General features: G+C 37.0%; 1 protein-coding gene across 3 annotated transcripts in view; it reads left to right on the plus strand.

Moving 5' to 3' along the window:
• The first annotated feature begins 987 nt into the window (after positions 1-987).
• The window catches only part of LOC115215880 (beta-1,4-galactosyltransferase 3-like), a 91,520-nt gene continuing 67,447 nt past the window's right edge, over positions 988-25,060 (plus strand). For 2 of the 3 annotated variants that reach the window (XR_005000579.1, XM_036505796.1), the window contains exon 1: positions 988-1,118. The gene's annotated coding sequence lies outside the window, so the exon portion shown is untranslated. The remainder of the gene's footprint in view (positions 1,119-25,060) is intronic. The other variant, XM_029785226.2, reaches the window with a different exon arrangement.

Raw genomic sequence — 25,060 nt, forward strand, 5'->3', positions numbered from 1 at the left:
TATGTGCGTGTATGTTTGTGTGTCTGTGTTTGTCCCCCTAGCATTGCTTGACAACCGATGCTGGTGTGTTTATGTCCCCGTCACCTAGCGGTTCGGCAAAAGTGTCCGATAGAATAAGTACTGGGCTTACAAAAGAATAAGTCCCGGGGTCGAGTTGCTCGATTAAAGGCGGTGCTCCAGCATGGCCGCAGTCAAATGACTGAAACAAGTAAAAGAGTAAAAGAATATATAATATATATATATACACATGCATATTTACACTACACACAGCGGAGGCGCAATGGCCCAGTGGTTAGGGCAGCGGATTCGCGGTCGCAGGATCGCGGTTTCGATTCCCAGACCGGGCGTTGTGAGTGTTTATTGAGCGAAAACACCTAAAGCTCCACGAGGCTCCGGCAAGGGATGGTGGTGATCCCTGCTGTACTCTTTCACCACAACTTTCTCTCACTCTTACTTCCTGTTTCTGTTGTACCTGTATTTCAAAGGGCCGGCCTTGTCACTCTCTGTGTCACGCTGAATATCTCCGAGAACTACGTTAAGGGTACACGTGTCTGTGGAGTGCTCAGCCACTTACACGTTAATTTCACGAGCAGGCTGTTCCGTTGATTCGGATCAACCGGAACCCTCATCGTCGTAACCGACGGAGTGCTTCCATTTCCACACACCACGCACACACACACACACACACACACACACACACACCACGCACACACACACACGCACACACACATGCTCAGTACTTAAAACTACATTTAGTTTGTAAACTAAAATTTTCCAGCAGTAAGCAGTGGTGTCACCCACGCGCGCGCACCCCACCACCACTACCACCACCACCACCACCACCACCATCACACATCCAACTCAAAGACTGTCACCGCCGCCTTTATTGCTGATCCCCTCCTCCTCCTCCTCCTCTGTTTCACCCCCCCCCACCACTCTCTCGCTTACAACTGCTTCTGTTTCTTTTAGGTATTCTAGCATTCATTCATTTATTTGCTTGTTCACTCATTCATGCGTTTATGGAAAGCGCAATTCTAATGAATTCATTTTCTTGTCAGTTTCTCTGTTCGATGTTGTGGTCATTACCTAAACCTCTTCGAGCCATGCAACAGTAGCAGGTAACTGCTCTTAATATATGTCTTTCATTGCCACTCATTTCTCTCTCTCTCTCTTTGCTTTCCTATCTTCCTCTGTGTTTTTTTTCTTCTTTTTTTTTCGGTAAGGTATGCCTTCTATTATGAATGAACTTATTTGTGAAGTTACTTCTGTGTGTGTATGTGTGGGGTGTGTTTGTGTTAGTGTATCTAAGACCTAAAGGGCTTTTCTCCCCTTTTCTGACAACATTTCAGGAAGCTGAGTTGCATATTTTCCAAATAAGAGAGACATGCAAGTTTCAATAGCCTAGTTCTCCATAGAAAATTTCCTTAAAAAATACACATTTTTCTGAAAGTTATTAGGAAATCGAATCCTGTGAATTTTCAGAAACTTCTCTCCCCATCCTCGGAAAAAAGAATTCACAATCTACAGGTGATATAGATTCTGATCATATCGGACATGCAAGTTTCAATAGATATGTTTTTGGAATGGAGAATGGAATCAAATATTAAACAGAGATTACATAAGTACATAAAAAGTTAATAACAAACCTTTTTCTATACCGTGCACCTCTAGGAAATGCTTGGTTAATTTCCGCACTCCTCTGCAGGTGATATAGATTCTGATCATATCGGACATGCAAGTTTCAATAGATATGTTTTTGGAATGGAGAATGGAATCAAATATTAAACAGAGATTACATAAGTACATAAAAAGTTAATAACAAACCTTTTTCTATACCGTGCACCTCTAGGAAATGCTTGGTTAATTTCCGCACTCCTCTGCAAATATAATATCACGGAACATCAATTTTCTAACAAGTAACTTATTAAAAAAGGATAAATTGTCACATATAATTCTGTGAAACTATTAAGTTTTTGGTGTGCTTAATAGAAGAAAGTTATAGTGAAGAGCAAGTTCGTTTTATTCTGGAAAGCGATTTTGAAGTATACAGTTTCCATCTTTTTGTCGCATCCCCTAAAACCTGTGGACGTACACCAGTGTACCCCCACCACCACTTTGTTTCCTCATAACTCTCAGAAAAATGGATATATTTTAATGAAATTTTCTACAAAAATCCTTCAGGTGATGTAGATTCTGATCATATCGGAATTTGTTGTGAATTCTTTTTTTCCGAGGATGGGGAAAGAAGTTTCTGAAAATTCACAGGATTCGATTTCCTAATAACTTTCAGAAAAATGTGTATTTTTTAAGGAAATTTTCTATGGAGAACTAATCGAAATCTATAACATCCGAAACGTATTTGTAAAAGATTTCATTTAAAAATATCCATTTTTTCCCCCCGAAAGTTATGAGGAAACAAAGTCGGGGGGAAGGGTACACCTATGTAGGCCCAAGACCTGAAATTTGGGGGAAGTGGACCGTCGATTACATCGATTAGTACCTATTTTATCTACCCCTAAAAGAAGAAAGGCAAAGAATCGACCATGGCGAATTTGAACTCAGAAAGTAAAAGCAGAAGAAATGCCACGAAGCATTTTGTCCGGCGTCCTAACGATTCTGTCAACCCATATATAATGGGTTTCTTTTTTTAAATTTTATTTTACTTTTCAAACAAATGAAATTATTTTATAGATACTTCTTTCAAAATTTCACTGCATCTTTCAAAACTTCCAATGCTTCCTGAGATTCGCCAACACTACACCTGATTTTTACCCCCTCCATACACACGCATGTCGCTTTCCAGACATTTCTACACTACTGCATATACTTTATACGCACTTTTGACAAGTTGTGGTGCACCTCAGCACTGTATACAATAATTTCATTATTATTATTATTATAAGTAAAAAAAATCGACTGTAGCAGTTGTGCATCACAACTACCACTCGTTCTTATCCAATATCCAAAAGTAAAAATGGAAAAGGGGGAACAAGGGAAGAAAACGAAAGAGAAAGAAAAGAAAAATAAAAACAAAAAAGAAGAAAAACCGTCAGAAAGGGGAATAAAAACGCACCAAGTGCACATCACTAAGTTCCACGGAACAAGCCAATACGCACGCGGCATTACTACTGGCAATGTTTGTTTATATGTGAAGTTATATATAAAACCAATTGAAAGTTAAACTGAAGAATTCTTTAGTAGTGTTTACTAGAGTATAATATTAATTTTTACGAAGCAACAGTTAACAGGGACTTCGAAATTTCGGCTTGCTCGCTGCCATCAGACTATACACACACACACACACACATCATAGGACGGGCGATGTATATCTTATTTCTTTTGTTTTGAAAATTCTACTACTTTGAACACGTTATTGATTATCTTTATGAAAACAAAACATAGACCGTATGTTGTGCATTGTTGGCAGTGACTAGGATGCTGTTTCGAACAATGTTTAAATGAGGATAGTCTAAGATTATCTTAATTACACAAACGTTCTCAGATCGAAATAGACTTTCGTAATAAAACTTATTGATTTGCGGGTAAATTTTCAACTTTTGGTACAGGCTATGGAAGCCCGTATTGTCCCAAAGCTTAAATAGATATATAAATATAACTGATAGTAAAAAAAAAGTTGTAAAAGCGGAATATTTTTATATTATTGTCAGAGACGTAATCAATTCCCCCTTTCCACGAAATATAGCTAGTAGAGATGTAGCAACAGGTGAGTGGACAGATAAATTACCTTTCGGTATTTTGCCGTTCTCGGTTCAAATCCCAAAGAGTCCATCTTTAGGTATCGTCCTCCTGGGGTTAATAAAATAATTCCCAGTGAAAAACCAGTTGCTTGAATAGACTGTATCCTTCTACGCAAAAGTACTGGCGTTATCTTTCAATGTTTTCTTTTTCTAAACTAAATATAGGTACCAATAGAAAAAAAGTCTATGATTGAGAATCAACAGTGAGTTCTTGTTTGCCTTTCGGCCAAGTACTCGCTTCCGATATTCTTTAAAGTATATAGCCCCACCTGTAATCCCAGTTACTAGACTTAATTGACACACTTATTCACCCCACTCCTTCAGGGAAAGGAATATTTTAAAAAAGAAATTTTGTGCAGCTATTTTTCAGATGGTATAGACGACAATTATAATGGAAAATAATGTAAAAGTTGAAAATAGTGGGTGCGCACACATGCATACTGACACACATCAATTTTTTTTCAAAATTTTAAGTTTATATATTTTAATAAGGGTGCGATGGGTAAATTGTCGCTATTTTATATTTTTAATTTCGAACGGTCACTATAAAGATCTTCACCCATGAACAAAAAAACAAAAAAAAAATAGCCTGCTGGGTTTTAACATGTAGAAAACGGTTATGTAAAAAAAAAAATTGCGCTAACAACCCTGGTGGGGGGGGGGGACTTTTGGAAAATTCACAAGATCCGATTTTTCTGTCATGACTTTCGGTAAAATAGATATGTATTGATTTTTTTTTTTTTTTACGGAATCCCACGTTTTTCGTTATGGAGGATCCAATTCGGAAAAAAAAAATTTCAAAATTTCACCACCACCCCCGGATTTTTCTGGATTTTTTTTTTTTTTTTGTGAAATACGTAGAAAAATACGAAGATAACGGTTCTGAACAAAATTTGTTTGTAAAATTTCAATTTTTCAACAAAAATATATATATATACCCCAGGCCTTTAAGCAGGCTAGCCACATGCTAGAAATAACACCCAAATCTCACAAAACTGCGATAACATAATGTAATCAATCTACTCACCTTTCTGCAAAAATTTCTTTCAGAGTAATTTCCTGCAGAAATGTTTGGTGTATCAAGAAGTACTGTCTTGAAAGTAATGACAGCCTATGAGAAAGAGGGGAAAACGTCCTTGTGGAAACAAAACTCCAGAAGAAAACCAAAACTTTCAGATAAAGATCATTGGACTGTTATGCAAATTGTTAGAAAGGATGACAAAAGTACAGCTCCCAAAAGTACTGCAGAGCTTAATGACCACCTCAAGAACCCAGTTTCCAAAAAACTGTTTGCTGGGAGATGCACAAAGCCAGATTTCAAGGGAGGGCTGCAATCAGAAAACCACTACTTTCAAAGAGTGGAGTAAAAACCTACAGAATTGGTCCCTAGAGCAGTGGAAGAATGTTATTTTCTTGGATGAGTCATCCTTTACCCTATTTCCGACCACTGGCCGAGTATACATGTGGGGACAGCCAAAAGAAGCATTTGACCCAGGTTGCCTTCTTCCAACTGTCAAACATGAAGGAGGATCTGTGATGATCTGGGGGGGGGGCTATATCTTGGAAATCCGCCAAACCAATGGTTTCCCATCATGGCATAATTAATAGTCAAGACTATTTAAGCATTTTATCTGATCAAATTCATCCTATGGTTGCGGAACTGTTTCCAGAGGGAAACGCAATCTTTCAGGGTGATAATACACCAATTCACACTGCTAAAGTTGTTACTGAATGGCACAAGGAACAGTCTAGTGAAGTCAAACATCTTATCTGGCCACCACAGTCTCCAGAGCTCAATATTATTGAACATTCATGGTGTATTTTAGAAAAACAAGTTAGGAATAGGGCTGAGGGAGTCGACAGAAATCACAGTTGGTAATAATAATAATAATAATAATAATGATAATAATAATAATAATAATAATAATAATAATAACAATAATAGTAACAATAATAATTATAATGACAACAACAACAACAACAATAATAATAATAATAGTAACAATAGCAATAACACCAAAAACTCCCCCCCAAATATATGGCACACTAGGCATAACAACAACATGAACTTCCAACCTGTTGTCTCTTGAGGTCTCTGGGTGAGACTTGGAGCCAACTTGTACAAATATAAAGCAAAAGTCAAACATAGAATAATAATAATAATAATAATAACAATAATAATAATATTAATGATAATAACAATAACAATAATAATGATAATATTAATAATATTAATATTAATAATAGTACTGTCAACTATAATGTAAATCCCCAAAATGGGAATGATGATGATGATGTGGTGAATAGAAGTGATAGTGGTAGCACTTCTAATATAAACATTATAGATTGTAGTTCCAGTGCATATACGGGCATGAAAACTATTAGTAAGCCTGCTGATGCTGAGGCAGTTTTAAATGAAACTACGATTGAAGTGGTGTTAGAAAATAACAGACGTGAACATAACATACTTGATAATAGAAATATTAATAATAATACTACTACTAATAATAATAATTCCCATAGCTGCAATTGTAGAGTTAAATCCTGCTGTCCATTATTAGGCCAATGTCTTACCCAGAATGTAATATATAAATGTACAATAATAACTATAACTAATAATTTTATATACTTTGGTTGTTTGATTAATTTGAAACAGCGTCTATACAACCACATGTTGTCCTTTAAACTTAAACATAAGGCAAAGTGTACGTCATTATCCAGTAAGATTGAGAATTGAAGGCAAGTGGAATTGGGTTTAGCCTCAAATGGGAAATAATAAGAAAAGCACATAATAAGAAAAGAATTAGCAGATATGGGTGTGAGCTGTGCTCTATGGAAACATATGAAATTTTTAAGCATAAAAATCAAGGCAACCTTATTAATAATTGATTAGATCTTAGGATATCATGTGTATATAGTGTCACCCATAGCTTTAAATATTTTAGAAAGTAGCACTTTATTGATCTTGTTCAAGATATTGATCTAAGTTTAAGTTCAGTGTATAGTTAACATATCCTACAACATCAATATTCCTTTAATTAATACAGGGTATCAGTCATTATAGATATAAGCTAAATAAGTAAATAAACAATTTTTAATTTTAAATACTTGAATTATCATATATTTTCTATAAATCTTCTCTATTGATTTTACTAAGTTGTATATATACTTCATCATGGTTTTTAGTGATTAAGCTATTTTATATCCTTTTCTATGATGTTCTACCCTACCTGATCATTTTAAATACTTTTTAACACTTTATAATTGCCTTTAGATAAACCAAAATTTTTGTACCCCTATAAATTCATACTTAGCTTATATAAAACAATATGGATATCTTCACAACTTAAAATTAAACTGCTTAGATTATAATTTAATTAATTTATAGTAAATTTGTTCTTTTGCCTCAATGCTAAATCTTCTTGATAACTCTAAATTTTAACTTTATACAATATAGCTATATTATTTAAAATAGTTTAAGTAATTACTTTATTTATCCCTTTCTTAAAGTGTTCCATCCTCCTGATCTTAGAACTTATATTGGCCTTTATACAAGTAGCCCTTCTAATTAAGTATCCCTAAGAAACTGTAATATCATGTACGGATTAACACAAATAACTTTTAAAACCTATATTATACCTCTTAATTTAAAATTAGTATATAATTAGCATGTCCTTTTAACATGAATATTCTTTTAACTAATTCTGGGTATCAGTCTTGATTGAAATAAGCTAAATAAGTTAATAAATAACTTTTAGTTCATAATACTTAAATTAGGCGCAGGAGTGGCTGTGTGGTAAGTAGCTTGCTAACCAACCACATGGTTCCGGGTTCAGTCCCACTGCATGGCACCTTGGGCAAGTGTCTTTTGCTATAGCCCCGGGCCGACCAATGCCTTGTGAGTGGATTTGGTAGACGGAAACTGAAAAGAAGCCTGTCGTATATATGTATATGTGTTTGTGTGTATGTGTTTGTGTGTCTGTGTTTGTCCCCCTAGCATTGCTTGACAACCGATGCTGGTGTGTTTACGTCCCCGTCACTTAGTGGTTCGGCAAAAGAGACCGATAGAATAAGTACTAGGCTTACAAAGAATAAGTCCCGGGGTCGATTTGTTCGACTAAAGGCGGTGCTCCAGCATGGCCGCAGTCAAATGACTGAAACAAGTAAAAGAGTATTATACATTTTCTATAAATTTTCTCTATTGAAGTTAATAAGGTATTTTATTATGGTTTTAGTGATTAGGTTATCTGTATTCCTTTTCTATGGTGCTCTACCCTACCTGATCATTTTATTATTTTATAATAGCCTTTGATAAATCTAATTTTTGTACCCCTATTAATTCATACTTAGCTTATATAAGACAATACCGGTATTTCCACAACTTAAAATAATTCAATTTAATTAAATTAGTATATAGTTAACATGTTCTTTAGCCTCAGTACGTCTTTATTAAGTACCAGTAAAATCCAGTTGGTCAATCTCCATAGAAACCATATAATAAGTTAATATTTAGATAATAATAAGTATAAATATTAAACTATTTCTTTGTAATTTTCTTTTCTGCCCTCTATTGTGGTAAAATTTGGTATATACTTTAAAACATTCAAAGAAGTTTAATCCTTTTGTTATAATATCATTCTTAATAATCTTCTTGACTACCCTAAATTTTAACTTTATACAACTTGGCAATATCGTTTGAAATGATCTTTAGAAATTACTTGATTTATCCCCTTTCTTAATCCTTTAGTGTTCAGATTATTCTATCAAACATAATGCTTATTGATTCCCATTGATTTGAATTAATCATGCATTATCTCATATCTTCAAGATGTTGATGGTGTAATTACCTAACGTAGAATAACATTGTAGGGTAGGTGTGAGAGCCTGGATCTGGTCAGTTTAAACATAAAACAGATTAACTATTTTGGCCGGATATGGCCGGTTTAAATACTAAAGGGTTAGTGCTCTACCCTCCTGATCTTAGTATTTATAAGGGCCTTTATATAAGTAACCCTTCTAATTAAGTACCCCTAAGAAACTATATCATATATGGAGTAACAATAATAACTTCTAAAACCTATAATATAACCCTTAGTTTTAAAAATTAGTTTAAAATTTAGAATGTCCTACAACATCAATATTCCTTTAGCTAATACCTGGTATCAGTCTTTATTGATAGTAGCTAAATAAGTAAATATATAATTTTTAGCTTGGTATACTTTGAATTATTATACATTTTCTATAAATCTTCCCTATTGATGTTAATAAGGTATATATACTTTATCATGTTTTTAGTGATTAAGCTATTTTATTCCTTTTCTATGGTGTTCTACCCTACCTGTTCATTTTATTTTTTTATCATTTCATAATAGCTTTTATTTATTTATAAAATTAATTTAATTTTTGTACCTCTATAAATTCATACTTAGCTTGTATAAAACAATACTGGTATATTCACTACTTAAAATAAACTACTTAGATTATAATTTAATTAATATATAGTTAGCATGTTCTTTTACCTTAGTAACCCTTTATTAAATACCAGTATATACCAATTGATCAATATTCACAGATACCATCTGATAAGTTAGTATTTAAGTATATAATATAGATAAATATTAAACTATTTCTAGATAATTTCTTTTCTGCCCTCTATTGTGGTAAAAGTTTGGTATATACTCAAAAGCATTCAAAAAACTTTTTATCCTTTTGTTATAATATTCTAATAAATCTTGATACTTTTTTTATGACTATACCCACTATGATTTCTGTCGACTCCCTCAGCCCTATTCCTAACAGACACTGCTCCTTGTTTTCTCGGGTCTTAGATATACTAAGATTTGATAAAACTAGTCTATAAATTAAAACTGACCCCATAAGACAGTGACAAACAAAATCTGTAACAAGTCTTTCTTCCTGATACCTTAGTAGCTTCTAAGCTGAAGTGAAGGCAGCATGTTCTTTGTCTATCTCCTTACCTTCTAGGAGATTTTAGGTAAAATTATACTAAAGTGACCATCTGTTCTAAATTAATTAAATTCTATATCTTTGTGCAGCTGAAGATTGCTCTGCATTTAAATTGATGTAATGGTTGCAGTGTTCAATTAAATGGAATTGTTTGAAACGACGATTGTACTACATTACCTCTGGGTATCCTTCTTGCTTATTTTGATTTTAATCACTTTATTTTGAAATTGCATGGATAATACCGTACTAAATTCTGGTGCCTCAACTTAAGTACCATATTCATCTGTATCTATCTATTTATCTATCTATCTATCTATCTATCTATCTATCTATCTATCTATCTATCTATCTATCTATCTATCTATATATATATATATATATATATATATATATATATGTGTGTGTGTGTGTATATAATAATAATAATAATAATAAACATTGTGTACAGTGCTCAGGTGCACTACAACTCATCGAAAGTGTATATATAATCAGGTGTAGTTTTGACGGATTTCGGAAAGCATGAGGGCCTTAAAGGATGCAGTGTCATGGCAGTCAATATAAGAAATTAAAGAAGGAAAATGCACACACTTTACAGTTTTAATATAATCTTTAATATATCGACCGGTTTTGTTTTCGCTATTCATTATATTAAGATTTACTTATTTGAATATGTATTTTCTTAAGAGATTTTTTGTCTTTATTGTTTGTGATGATATTTACGAGTGAATGATTTAACAAATAGAAAAATATATTAAAGATTATATTAAAACTATGTAAAGTGTGTGCATTTTCCTTCTTTAATTTCTTATATATATTACAACTCACCACGTGGGGATAATTGAAATTCCTCCTTTTCTGTGACTATATATATTTATATATGTATGCATATATGTGTGTGTCTGTGTGTGTATGTATATATATATATATATATATACATGTACACGGTCCAGGACTGGGTGCTATTTATTGAGACTGAACCTGCAACCATGTGATTGAGAAGCAAAATTCTTACCACACAGCTACAGCTGCACCTATGTGTGTACATGTGTATGTGTGCATGCATGCGTATGCGTGTGCTTACGTGCTTGAGTGCACGTATATGTGTGTATGTATGTGTGTGTATGTATGCGTGTGTATGTATGTACACACACATGATGTAATGACATTGGGGAAGGACTCTCGTCGTTGAACTAAGTTCCTGAAGAATTTGATAAATATAAATATTTTGTGCTAATTTTTGCTGTATTAATTCTTGCTATTTATCAGACTGATCTTACATTCTTTACATATTTCCCATACTCGTATTTTCATTGCAATATTACGCTGAGTTTAAGGTGGTGAGCTGGAAGGAATGTTAGCACACTAGGCAAAATGTTTAGAGGCATCGAATCTGTCTTTTCATTCTGAATTCAAATTTTACTGAGGTCATCTTTCATCCTGTTGGGGTTCATAAAATAAGTACCAGTTGAGAACTGGGGTTGATGTAATTGACTTGCCAAACTCCTTCTGAAATTGCTGGCCTTGTGCCAAAATTTGACACCAATATTACACTGAATTTATTTTGTACATTTATTCTATGACAAGTTATTTACATTCACAAATGCTTTAAACTGTTTTTGAAACTAATATTTATCCTGACAATCTTCCAAAATATTTCTATCATCAAATGTGTCTTAGAATGTTCAAAAATTTAAACATTTTAGACAGCATTAAACAAGGAAACGGTACGAAATATGTGGTGGTGGTGAACCGCTAAGTTACGGGGATGTAAACACACCACCATCGGTTGTCAATCAATGTTGGGGTAACAAACACAGACATACAAACACACACACACACACACACACACACACACGCACACACGCGCACACACGCACACACACACACACACACACACACACACACACACACACACACACACACACACACACACACACACACATATATATATATATATATATACAATGGGCTTCATTCAGTTTCTGTCTACCAAATCCACTCACAAGGCTTTGGTCAGTCCGAGGCAATAGTAGAAGACACTTACCCAAGGTGCCATGCAGTGGGAATGAACCCGGAACCATGTGGTTGGTAAGCAAGCTACTTACCACACAGCCACTCCTGTGCCTATATGATGGTTCTCTCTTGCAAGCATGGAAAAGAAGGAATAACACAAAACAAAACCAGGGAAGATAAAAGTATGGGGATTCAAGTGGGGTTGCTTCTTGAGCAAACCAATGAAGATTATGAGATTACTTGCTAGAAATAGCAACCAAATCTCCCTCAGAAATCACCCCGTCCCGTCTTAAAAGAAAAGATACATTCATTCTCTTACATATCATCATCATCATCATTATCATCATTCAACGTCCTCTTTCCATGCTGGCATGGGTTAAAAATGAGATGGTTATAGTTGGAATACTTTTGGTAACAGTTCTGACAAATTATGTCTGAACCAGAGCTAGATAAAAACTGTTCCACCAGTTAAGGTCCCCACACAAGAGTGAGTGCAGTAGCAACTATCTGGAGAATTTCTTGTACACATATACTCTTTTACTCTTCTACTCTTTTACTTGTTTCAGTCATTTGACTGTGGCCATGCTGGAGCACCGCCTTTAGTCAAGCAAATCGACCCCGGGACTTATTCTTTGTAAGCCCAGTACTTATTCTATCGGTCTCTTTTGCCGAACCGCTAAGTGACGGGGACGTAAACACACCAGCATCGGCTGTCAAGCAATGCTAGGGGGACAAACACACACACACATATATATATATATACATATATACAATAGGCTTCTTTCAGTTGGTCGGCCCGGGGCTATTGCAGAAGACACTTGCCCAAGATGCCACGCAGTGGGACTGAACCCGGAACCATGTGGTTGGTTAGCAAGCTACTTACCACACAGCCACTCCTATATATATATATATATATATATATATATATATATATATATATATATATGTAGATAAAGTAATTGAGGTAATCAGAGTATGTGACAGAATACTTAAGATTAGATTAGTGCTTCATCATAGTTCAGCAACCATTATATCAGCCTATGCTCCTCAGTCGGGGCTACCCGATGGACAGAAAGACCGATTCTATGACACTCTACTGCAGACTACCTCGTTGACGAATGACAGAGACCTTATCTTTGTGGCTGGTGACTTCAATGGTCACGTTGGACGACATGCTGGGGGCTTCCATGGCGTACATGGAGGCTATGGCTATGGCTCCCGCAACGAGGAGGGAACCAGGCTGCTGGAGTTCTGCGATGCAAATAATCTTATGATTTGCAACACTAACTTCAGGAAACCTACCAGCCACCTAGTCACTTACCAATCGGGCCAACATACCAGCCAAATTGACTACATCCTTACAAGGCAAAGGGAGAGATGGCTGCTTATAAATGCCAAAACCTTCTCAGGTGAAGAATGTACCCCACAACATAGACTGGTAGTTAGTGACTTTAGGATCAGGACTAGGAGGACAACCAGAAGACGACAAATATGGAGAAGAAGGATCTGGAAGCTTAAAGATCCTGCAAATGGACAGAGATTTAGGGACATATTACTTGAAGCCTCTGACGAAGTAGAAGGGGATAGAGCATCACAGGGGGTAGAAGACAGCTGGACGTTTCTAAGGGACAACCTGCTGAGAGCCACTGACCAGATCTGTGGCTGGTGCAAAGTCCCCTCTCGACCTAGAATAACGTGGTGGTGGAACAATATTGTAGACAGGGCTATTAGAGAAAAGAGACAGGCTTGGAAGGTCTGGAAAAATGGGGGTAGCAGGGGATTGTATCAGACTGCCAAAAGAGAAGCTAGGAGACAGGTTTATTTAGCCAGAGGGGAAGCAGATAAGAAAAAATTTGCCAATGTCCTGCGCCGTGAGGACCAAAGACTGGAGGTGTTTCGTGTTGCAAGACAGTGTGTGAGAGAGAATCATGATGTGGTAGGAGAGAAGTGTGTTCGCATGGAAGATGGTTCACTTGCGCTAAATGAGGATGCAAAGAGAGAGGTTTGGAGATGCCACTATGAAAGGTTGCTGAATGAAGAAAATGAATGGGATAAAGAGAGTCTGCCGAATGTTGACCCAACAGAGGGACCAGCTATCTGAGTTGATAGTTCCGTGGTAGCTAAGGCAATTAGAAGCATGAAGACAGGGACAGCCCCAGGCCCATCAGGAATCACTGCAGAGATGCTCAAAATGTCTGGTAGTGTCGGTTATAGCCTAGTCACCTGTATAGTTAATCAAAGGGGTCATACCCAATGACTGGTGTAGCAGTATAATAGTCAACTGCTACAAAGGTAAAGGTGATGCCCTAGATACAAATAACTACAGAGGTATCAAGCTGTTGGACCAGGTGATGAAGGTTACGGAGAGGGTCATAGCCCAACTAATTAGAGAGAGAGTTAGTTTAGATGAGATGCAGTTTGGGTTTGTGCCAGGGAAAAGTACTACTGATGCTATATTCCTGGTAAGGCAGCTGCAGGAGAAATACCTAGCCAAAGATAGGCCCCTCTACCTGGCTTTTGTTGACATGGAGAAAGCCTTCGACAGGGTCCCCCGATCCCTTATCTGGTGGGCAATGAGGAAACTAGGGATAGATGAATGGTTAGTGAGAGCTGTGCGGGCCATGTACAGGGACGCCGCTAGTAGGGTGAGGGTTGGAAATGTGTACAGTGAAGAATTCCGGGTAGAGGTAGGAGTCCACCAAGGCTCAGTACTCAGCCCCCTCCTATTTATCATAGTCCTCCAGGCAATAACGGAGGAATTCAAGACAGGATGCCCTTGGGAGCTCCTCTATGCTGATGACCTTGCTCTAATTGCTGAGTCGCTATCAGAACTGGAGGAGAAGTTTCAGGTGTGGAAACAAGGATTAGAATCGAAGGGCCTCAGAGTCAATCTAGCTAAAACCAAAGTCGTAATCAGTAGGAAGGTAGACAAATCACAAACACCTTCAGGTAGATGGCCCTGCTCGATCTGTAGAAAAGGTGTAGGTAGAAACTCTATAAGATGCACCAAGTGTAAGCTATGGACACATAAGAGATGCAGCAATGTCAAAGGAAGGCTAACTAGGAAGATGGTTTTTGTATGTGGCAGATGCTCAGGAACAATAAACACTGAAAATGCTCTGAGACCAACTTCCGTCACTTTCCAGGGAGAAAAACTAGAAATAGTTGATAGTTTCCGTTACCTAGGTGACCAAGTCAGCAGCGGGGGCGGGTGTGCTGAAAGTGTAACTGCTAGAGTAAGAATAGCTTGGGCAAAGTTCAGAGAGCTCTTACCTCTGCTGGTGACAAAAGGCCTCTCGCACAGAGTGAAAGGCAGACTGTATGATGCGTGTGTACGAACAGCCATGCTACATGGCAGTGAAACATGGGCCGTGACTGCTGAGGATATGCGTAAGCTCGCTAGAAATGAAGCCAGTATGCTCCGATGGATGTGTAATGCCGGTACTCACACTCGGCAGAGTGTAAGTACCTTGAGAGAAAAGCTGGACCTAAGAAGCATCAGTTGTGGTGTGCAAGAGAGACGTTTGCGCTGGTATGGTCATGTGGCGAGAATGGATGAAGATAGTTGTGTGAAAAAGTGCCACACCCTAGCGGTTGAGGGAACCTGTGGAAGAGGCAGACCCAGGAAAACCTGGGACGAGGTGGTGAAGCACGACCTTCGAACTTTAGGTCTCACTGAGGAAATGACTAGAGACCGAGACCTCTGGAAGTGTGCTGTGCGCGAGAAGACCCGGCAGGACAAGTGAGTCCATAACCCGTGGCCTTCTACATGGGATGGAGCCAGCCTACGTATGCATACCTTCCCTTCTTGGGACACAAAACTCTACTTGTGAAGACGTGATGAGGCAAGTGAGGATCAGAATCGAAATCGATCAATGGAAATTGCGGATGTGCTACCAGTGCCGGTGGCATGTCAAAACTCTGCTTGTGAAGACCCGTTGAGGCAAGTGACGATCAGAATCGAAATCGATCAATGGAAATTGCAGATGTGTTACCAGTGCCGGTGGCATGTAAGAGAACTTTCCGTTTCGCGACCGTTGCCAGCACCGCCCCGTTTCGTGTCCGTTGCCAGCCTCGCCTGGCCCTCGTGCCGGTGGCACATAAAAAGCACCATCCGTTTGTGGCCGTTTGCCAGCTCTGTCTGGCACCAGTGCGGGTGGCACGTAAAAAGCACCCACTACACTCACGGAGTGGTTGGCGTTAGGAAGGGCATCCAGCCGTAGAAACACTGCCAGATTTGACTGGGCCTGATGAAGCCTTCTGGCTTCACAGACCCCAGTAGAACCGTCCAACCCATGCTAGCATGGAAAACGGACGCTAAACGATGATGATGATGATGATGATGATATATATATATATATATATATATATATATATATATAGTAATATTCCTGTTTTCTAAACTCAGAGTTGTGATCGAGTTTTTGTTGTTGTTGTTTAGTTACATCTCAGCCCTTGGTCAAGTTGAACTACAATCTGTTCCAGCTTTCATCTGCATGTCTCTTTTTTTCAGGCATAGTGTGTCTTTGACTACCTTATCTGATGTGTTTTGCCTTTTGTTGTTATTCTGAATCAGTAACTTTGTGGCTGAATAGATTCCCACCATTACCTTTCTACTTTATTTTTCCAGACATAGTGTATTCCAGACTACATTATCCAATATCTCCTTCCTTTTATTACTATTGTTTAGTCCCAGCTCAGCCCCGATTTAGCTGACTTATGGATCATGATGTTCCAGTCATAACCATTTCATCTTATTTCATCTTTTTCAGACAAATTGTACCTAGGACTATATAGTCTAATATGTTTTTTTTTTCTTTTTTAATGGTAGGGTGTAATTTCAGAGAGATTTGGTTTGTTGCTCAACCGGATATCAGACTGAGCAACCAAACAAGAGCTCCCTCATTCCTTGTTAGCTTGAAAGATTGAAATGATGTGTTCTGAGTTGTAAAATGGATTCTGATGTGAAATATAAATGCTTCCCAAGTGTTGCGAAATGTTCAGATCCAGTGCTTAATTTTGGTTTCATTTTATGTCCATTTTCCATGCTTATATTTGAAAGGTGGGTCTTGTCACTTGTTGCTATTTTTTGCCATCTCCATTTTTAGATTCAGGCTCCTGGGATCTGCTTTCACAATTTCTTTTTGTGTCTTTCTTAGTCTTCCTCTTCTATATGTTCCTGAGAAAGTAAGCTTCATACATGACAGATGGACTGGATGAGTACATACATTGTACACACTGGAAATAGATTCTCATAAATGTCCAGATGGCTCACTTGAAGTAGTCTATAACTTTTGTCATCTAGGAGATGTAATTAGCAGGGGAGATGGTTGCTTTGAAAGTATAGTTGTTAGAACAAGAAAAAGTTGGGAAAAGTTCAGGAAACTGCCACTGCTGCTGGCAATAAAAGACTGAAGGGCAGATTGTATGATATATAGATAGGTAGACAGGTAAACAGATAGACAGGCAGACAGACAGATATATTTCTTTACTACCCACAAGGGGCTAAACATAGAGGGGACAAACAAGGACAGACAAAGGGATTAAGTCAATTACATCGACCCCAGTGCGAAACTGGTACTTTATTTATCGACCCCGAAAGGATGAAAGGCAAAGTCGACCTCGCCGGAATTTGAACTCAGAACGTAGCGGAAGACGAAATACCGATAAGCATTTCGCCCAGCGTGCTAATGATTCTGCCAGCTCGTAGACAAATAGCCAGACAGATGCATACGTATGTCACAATCAAATAGAGGATGAAGATCTCTCAACAACATTGATGTTAATGGTAGAGATACACATCCTTCTTGTTTATGTTGCTGCAAGTGATCAAACCCATCTTAAAGTAGTGCAGACTCCTTACTCTTATAAGGTTCAAGGCAATTTCAAACTTACTGGCGCCACTATGAAATGCCCCCAGTACACTCTGTAAAGTGGTTTACAAGTGAGCAGAAACTGTGAGTTGGGAGGACCCTTTCTTTTGGCAAGGACATAAAAACTTCTAGTACTGGTGTCATGACAAAATGCCTCTCTGTTTATCCATCACTACTTTTCTTCTATTAACCCCTGTTCTATGATCCTCTCATTCCAGTAGCTATGTTTCTCCCTTCATACTCTCACCAGCTCACCCTAGACTTCTCTTCTTCTCTTCTCTTTACCCTCTTAGACATGTTACCTTGAATAAATGAAGATAACATAGTTATGAGTATTCTTTTATCTTGCAGGATACAAGAGAACTTCACCAGTACCATTGCTATTATAAAATGTATCTAGTACAGTCTGTAAAGTGGTTGGTGTAAGGGTAGGGCATCCAGACACTGAAGCTATGCCAAACATTGAAATGTATAATGTGATCCTTTGACCAACCTAAGAGAGCAGTAGCTCTGACTTATATCATAACTACCCATTCAACCTATGCCAGCATAGAATATAAATGAATAATGATGATAATGGTAGCATACAATCACTGGAGACCATGAATCATTCTGATTAATGGTTAGCTAGGTCAAAATATTGTTCTGTTCTTTTGTAACTTTAAGCTGACAAACACTGCAAGGGAAAAATAAATATCAAAGTTGCTTTATTTCCAGTGTAATGAAAAATCTCTACTTTGTGTATTTGGATTTTTTTATTTTGTTTATGATACAGTTAGATCATGAAATTTCTTTATTAGGTAGCTCTTGGAGTTCAGTGGAGTTAAATATGTTGCAAGCATTTGGACCAAATCTTCTGGCTAAGAATTATTGCTTTCCTCCCATCAGCCTTAGAGGTTTTGAAAAAGATTAAGGGCTCTATCCTTTTTCTTTTTTGTTATATTATGCCCTTATCAGCAAAGTGTATTTTCCTATTCTAGGCACAAGGCCTGAAATTTTGGGGGAGGGGACCAGTCGATTAGAACGACCTCCCAGTACTGTACTTAATTTATCGACTTAGTACTCCATTTATCGACCCCTAGTACTTAATTTATCGACCCTGAAAGGATGAAAGGCAAAGTCGACCTCGGCGGAATTTGAACTCAGAAAATGAATGTTTACATTCTCAGATGGCATAAAGAAGACATTTTACAATTTTACATATTCTCAGTTGAAATGAAAACAAGTATAGAATTATTATAGTAAATTAAATTACTGTGAATTGTTGCATCACACTCTTTGGACAGGGCTTGATGTTACTCTAGTAACAGGTCAGGAACTTTCAAATGATTTAAGACATTTTTCTAGATTGTGGTATTCCTCTCTCAGAGATGAAGGCCAAGAGCCTGGAGCCTTAGATTTTTCTCACCTTTTAACAATTGAGTTTACGAATTCTTTGATAAACTCTCATTTGGATTGATTATTACCAATGCAGATTCATCACCAATTTCTTCTATTTCTGGAGTTAACCCACATTTAAGACAGCTAGTTTAGCACTCCAATGACCAGGGCCAGCTAAAACTTATGTGACTCAGTGACTTTGTTTATGCATAGAACAAAACAAACATCTGACATGTGTGTGATAAAATGAGAGGTAGACAAATTGTAAGAAATAGAGAGAAGAAGAAGGAGAGATGGAAGAAAGGAGATAATGTTAATACCATTTGTTCTCCGCCCTTAATGAGCATATTTAGTTAAACTAAATGTTTTTATTAGACACAGTAGTAGGGAGGGAGTAGCCTAACATAGTGACTAAGCTGGGAAGAATATAAATAGTCATAAATATTTTATGATGTTGCAGTGGGAAATGTATGTGTGTGGAGGGATACATTTCTATGCATGTGTGTATACACATGTGTATGAACTTGTGCAAATATTTGGTGCATAAATGTCTATAGCTGCATCAGCATTTGCATATATGTGTGAGGCATGCGTTTGAGGATATTATGTATGTGTGTGTGTATTAATGTGTAAGTGTATGTGTGTGTGTGTGTGTATATATGATGATGATGATAATATATATATATATATATATATATATATATATATATATATATATATATATATATGTATATATATATATAAATATGGAGAACAAGTTTATTTATAAACACGCACATATTTATAAGGTGTGACAGAGCAAGGGATTAGACATAGTATTTGTGCCACTGGACTTCTCTCTAAATATTGGAAATATGTTTTTTTTTTTTTTTTTACATGGGTGTGTATGTTCTGAATGTAAAGGATTAACAAATATAAATGTTAAATGATGATGATGATGATGAATTTTGTGAAACATTTTAGAAAGAAATATATATAGACACAGGTGTGGGTGTGTGGTAAGAAGCTTGCTTCCCAACCACATGATTCCAGGTTCGGTCTCAGTGTGTGGTACCTTGGGCAAGTGTCTTTTACTATTGCCATGGGCTGACCAAAGTCTTGTAGGTGGATTTGGTAGATGGAAACTGAAAGAAGCCCATTTATATATATATATATATATATATATATATATATATATATGTGTATGTGTATATATATATATATATATATATATATATATATATATATATGTGTGTGTGTGTATGTGTGTGTGTGTGTGTATGCATATATATATGTGTGTGTATGTGTGTGTGGGTGTGTGTATGTGTATATATATATATATATATGTAAACAGCTATTAACTGTTACCTCCTCTATCACTTTGAATCTCTCAAATTCTATGGCAAAGAAAGATAGAGACAAAGAAAGATAGCTTGCATTTCAGTTAGTGAGAATATATTTAATGGACGAATCATAAAAATTTAAAAAAAATAACCAGAAATAATTATGTTGTGAAGGAAAAAATATTAGCTGATCACTAATATTATTTTGTTTTGTTAGCAGGGGAGAAGTATGGAAAATAACTGGATTTTTGTTATATTATGCCCTTTTCAGTAAAGTATACTTTTCTACTCTAGGCACAAGGCCCGAAATTTTGGGGGAGGGGACCAGTCGATTAGATTGACCTCCCAGTACTGTACTTAATTTATCTGGTACTTAATTTATCGACTTAGTACTCCATTTATCGACCCCTAGTACTTAATTTATCGACCCTGAAAGGATGAAAGGCAAAGTCGACCTTGGCGGAATTTGAACTCAGAATGTAAAGACAGACGAAATACCACTAAGCATTTCACCCGGCGTGCTAGCGTTTCTTATTTCTTTATTGCCCACAAGGGGCTAAACATAGAGGGGACAAACAAGGACAGACAAAGGGATTAAGTCGATTACATTGACCCCAGTGCGTAACTGGTACTTAATTTATCGATCCTGAAAGGATGAAAGGCAAAGTCGACCTCAGTGGAATTTGAACTCAGAACGTAAAGACAGACAAAATACTGCTAAGCATTTCAGCCGGCGTACTAATGTTTCTGCCAGCTTGCTCCCTTCCTTATCAGTAAAGTATAGCCTTCACCGTACTTTGACTGGTACATATTTTTTTGCCAAAAAGAGAAAGAATAGGAAAAAGAAAGAGGAAAAAATTTTTGTCGTTTAAAATAATAATTTAATCCTTGTTGCATAATTAATTAACTTTTTAATGCTTTCTCGTTAATTTTTTTATGTTCTCTGCATTAAATATAACATTGCTCATTTTCATGTGGTAGGTAGCTAAATTATTATTATTATTATTATTATAGGATTGAGGTAACTCCTCCAGTAGCTATACAGAAACAAAAAAAAAATGTCACTCTTCTTTTTTTTGCTTCTGTATACATACCAGGGGAGTTACCTCAATCTTATAAAATATTACCAAAAATGAAGTAGATTGACAAGTTTATTTTTTGAACCTGTGGAAGGCACAATAGATGCCAAAATACCATTCACTTGATAACAATGGCTCTCTTCTTTTTTTTGCTTTTATTATTATTATTGTCAGTGGCACGTAAAAAGCACCATCCGTTCGTGGCCGTTGCCAGCCTCGCTTGGCCCCCCGTGCCGGTGGCACGTAAAAAGCACCGTCCGATCATGGCCGTTGCCAGCCTCGCCTGGCCCCCGTGCCGGTGGCACATAAAAAGCACCATCTGATTGTGGCTGTTTGCCAGACTTGTCTGGCACCTGTGCCGGTGGCACGTAAAAAGCACCCACTACACTCATGGAGTGGTTGGCGTTAGGAAGGGCATCCAGCCATAGAAACATTGCCAGATCAAACTGGGCCTGGTGCAGTCTTCTGGCTTCCCAGACCCCAGTTGAACCGTCCAAACCATGCTAGCATGGAAAGCAGACGCTAAACGATGATGATGATGATTATTGTTGTTATTATTATTGTTGTTGTTGTTATTATTATTATTATTATTATTATTATTATTATTATTATTATTATTATTGTTGTTGTTATTATTGTATAAGCTTTGAGTAAATAAAATATTTTCAGTTAACTTTTTAACCTTTCTTATAAAGTAAATACAAAAGTTGCCATCCTGATCACTTCAGCTAACTTTCCTTATTCACATCTGTAGCTCTATGGACTGGGCTATTTGACTCAACCAATCTGTTCAAACTGCAAGACAGGCAACTTATTTAAGTTACTTGATTACAACCTTGTATAAATGTGAAAAATAAAACAAGTCTGTCTATGCTCTGTTGCTGTTCTTCTTCTTCTTCTTCTTCTTCTTCTTCCAATTAGGACTTATGCCATTACCCACAAAGAATAATCTCTAATTCGAGCCTACTCTAAGCTACTAAGAGTGTGTGTGGCAACTTGAAGATCCACTCACCTCATGTGATAGACTAGTGGTTGCATGGGCACGAAAGCTACGTTGTTATCCTCATTCCATAAATGGTGGCTTTGAATGGGTGGAGAGCTGAACCATCCTGGGGTACAGAAGATTCGCAATCTAGACTAGGGTCTGAAAGTTTACCACACCATAGTGGGTTACACCATGGTTCCTCTGCTTTGTGACAGAAGTAGGAAGAAGGAGTGAGAGAAAGTTGAGGTGAAAGAGTACAGCAGGGTTCACCTCCCCACCGCCGGAACCTTGTGGAGCTTAGGTGTTTTTTGCTCAATAAACACTCACAATGCCCGGTCTGGGAATCGAAACCACGTTCTTACCACCGCGAGTCCACTGCCCTAACCACTGGGCCATTGCGCCTCCACTCTGTTGCTGTTAGCATCCAGGACATCTCTGCAGGCTAGAGGGACTCATATGAATGTACACATGCACAACTATGTGTATATGCCTGCATGTATACGTTGCAAAGGCAGGGATTACTAGAAACCTTTGTTGTCTAGAGAAAAAAGAAATAGAAACTAAAACCTAAACTTTGTATTTCTGACCTTGGTTTTCCTTTTCCATATTTTCTTTTGAGTGTTTAGGTGAAGTGGAAGACAGGAGACAGATGTGTTTAGGCTTACATGTATATTTTTAGTGTGTGTGTGTGTGTGTGTGTGTGTGTGTGTGTGTGTTTTATTTCACTATTCTACAAATTTCATTGATTTATTTTTACTGTTTTGCACATCCATCAACTTATTGAGAATAAGACTTTGAAACTGGATACAGTTGAGTGAATGGGAATCTAGTTTGAGCAAAAAATAATAAGGTGTAAAAAATCTATACTTATCATTCATTTTTTGCTTTGTTTTGTTTTTGGTTTTTACTGTTTTTAATTATTTTTTTGGTGTTTTATTATTTGAAACAAGCTGACAAAAATACCAAGTGATTGTCACCTCATTATTCCAAAATCAAGTGAAAAAGAGGAGCAACCACTGATCAAATTATGTGTGTGCATGTGTGTGTGTGTGTGTGTGTGTGTGTGTGTGTGTGTGCGTGCGTGCGTGAGTGCATGAGTGTGTGTGTGTGTGTATGTGTGTTTTAACTTTTACTACCATCGCCATCATTATCATCGTTATTTTCACGTTTGGTTTTTCATGCTGGGATGGGTTAGATGAAACTTAGGGAGGCAGATTTTCTATAGCAGGATGCTTTACTTGCCACTAAGCCCAACTTATTTTATAAGTTATTTTTCATTTGACTGATCCCTAACATGTCTGTTGAATTATAGGACCTTTTGTTGTTAACCAGGAAAACTAAGTAATGACACTGTTCTTTTGCTCAGATAATGTTATATATGAAGACACATGGAAATGATACTAAGATGCATGCATGTATGAATCCCCTTCCTCATAAACCTAGAATTAACATGTTTTCAATATCAGTGGCACATACAAACACTAGCTCAAATCCCTTACTCTCTCTCATATTATAGATATGTGGGTGTTAGTGTGTTTATAAACAGATCTATTCTTTGCACACATTACACACACACATGCACACACAACATATACACATACATACATGAAAGTCTGTATATGTATATATACTGACACTCATGTAAGATATTCCTTTCTACTCCAAGGACAAGGCCCAAAATTTTAGGGCGGAGGGTGCCCAGTCGATTAGATTGACCCCAGTGCATAATTCGTACACATTTCATCAGCCACTAAGGGACATGCTCACCTGGTTAAGGTCAAACAACTGACCAGCAAATCTGTGGTATTTGAGCAGAATATTTGCTGTAGCCCATCTTTTATACCAAGACAAAACAATGTACATGATAACACTTCCATTATTATTATATACTTTTAATCTGCAAGTTTGTTACATTCACTTGCCAAGACACAACCAGCATCCTAGGGCGAGTGAAGGATAAGAGACGTTACAGTGTGATTGAAAGCTTGGGGAGGGGAAGTGACAGTAGCGAAATAACTTCATGTAATACAACACAGACATTTAAATTGATATGGTTTTTCTAAGGATGTGGGCAGTACTTGTCAGCACAATCATTTGGATTTCTCTGAAACATGGTTCCCCGAGATATTATCTAGATTTTTCTGACAATAACAGGAACAGTTCTCACTTTAAGATGCCACATCTTTTGTATTTGATGGTAGAGTCTATTATTATTATTATTATTATTATTATTATTATTATTATTATTATTATTATTATTTTTATTATCATTGCCTTTGCACAGCTTCTAACACTGGAGATGTATTACAGTGTCAGCCGTTCATTCCAGTGAACTAAGGAAACACCTCTTATTTTTCGAGCACCTTCCTGAGTATTCAAGCGGTTCCAAGCAGTGCTGTTTTCTGCAAGTGCTCCACCCTTATTGCAGCCCCTATTTGTTCCACATACTTCTTGAAATTTTTGCTCACTGTTCCCAAGGCTCCGACAATTATTGATACTACTGCTACCTTTTTCATCGATCACAACCGCTTAACTTCCCAAGCTAACCTGTCATATCTCTCAACTTTTCTTTCTTCCTTATCGCATACCTTGTTGTTAGCTGGGCATGCTATAGCTATGATCCAGCATAGTTTGTTTTCTTTCTCAATTAAGACTATGTCTAGCTTCCTAGTCTACTGGTAGA

Source organism: Octopus sinensis, linkage group LG9 (genome assembly GCF_006345805.1).
Source record: "Octopus sinensis linkage group LG9, ASM634580v1, whole genome shotgun sequence".
Classification (NCBI taxonomy): Eukaryota; Metazoa; Mollusca; class Cephalopoda; order Octopoda; family Octopodidae; genus Octopus; species Octopus sinensis.